The sequence below is a fragment of the Vitis vinifera genome, chromosome 14 (genome assembly GCF_030704535.1).
Source record: "Vitis vinifera cultivar Pinot Noir 40024 chromosome 14, ASM3070453v1".
NCBI lineage: Eukaryota > Viridiplantae > Streptophyta > Magnoliopsida > Vitales > Vitaceae > Vitis > Vitis vinifera.
The window spans coordinates 32,501-33,590 of record NC_081818.1 but is presented as its reverse complement, the minus strand read 5'-3'; positions in this window follow the sequence as shown (position 1 = coordinate 33,590).

Genomic DNA, 1,090 nt, shown 5'->3' with positions numbered 1-1,090 from the left:
TATATTTGTTAATTTGAGCCTATTTTTAATTGGTGAAATTTATTAGACTAATTTGAAGTTTGAATTTGGGCTTGAATAATTATTTTGGACTACATATTTTTAGATATTTACACTTTGAGTTATTTTTGTTTTTGCATGGTCCTATTCTACAATTATGTTGGCTAAATACGGATTTATGACACATTGAGCATGAAATTTCATAAAAGAAAGTGAAACTTGAAAAGCTATAAATGAAGCATTGAACTTGTAGTAAACTTATTTGGGTACATGTTTTATTTTCCACTACTATTTGATTTTATTTTTATTTGGTTTCTGTAAATATTTGTTTGTATATATTTATTGAGTGTGTATAGAATTGGATATCGAACAAATTAAAAATTTCATTTAAATAAGAGGAACAATTCAATAAATATATTCTAATAAAATAATAATTTTAAAATATTCTTCTTAATAAAAGAAATTTTTTTTATTAATAAAAATTCAGAAAAATGCATTTAGAAAAATTCAAAAGAATTGTTTTTAATAGAATTTGAAAAATTGTTTTAATAAAATTGTTCAAAAATTTCTTTGTTTAATAAAAATTGTCCAAAAATTGTTTTGTAAATAGAGTTGTCCCAAAAATTAATTTTTAATAAAATTGTCCAAATTTTTTTTTAAAAAATAAATTCTTTTTCCTTAATTAAAATAGGATTAAAAGTAATTTTTAGAAATAAGAGATTGAATTTTTTTTCTTTTTAATTAAAAATTCTTTTGTAAATGAATTTTTTTTTTTTTTAATAATTTGTATAAGTCACTTTTCTTAAATGAAGACAAATTGAAATACTTTTGTAAATAAAATTATAAAAATTCATTCATTTTTTGTAAAAACAAGTAAAAATAATTTTTATGCCCAAATTGAAATTTTGTAATAAATTTGTTTGATACAATAAGTGTAAATAACTTCTATTTTTTTAAAAAAAAATTGAATACAAATGAAATTGATAAAATAAATTGAAACTTCTTTTTTGTAAATAAATAAATCGAAATCACTAATTCAAAATTGTTTTTAATAAAATCATTTGAAATTTCTTGAAAACTAATTCTTTCAAAT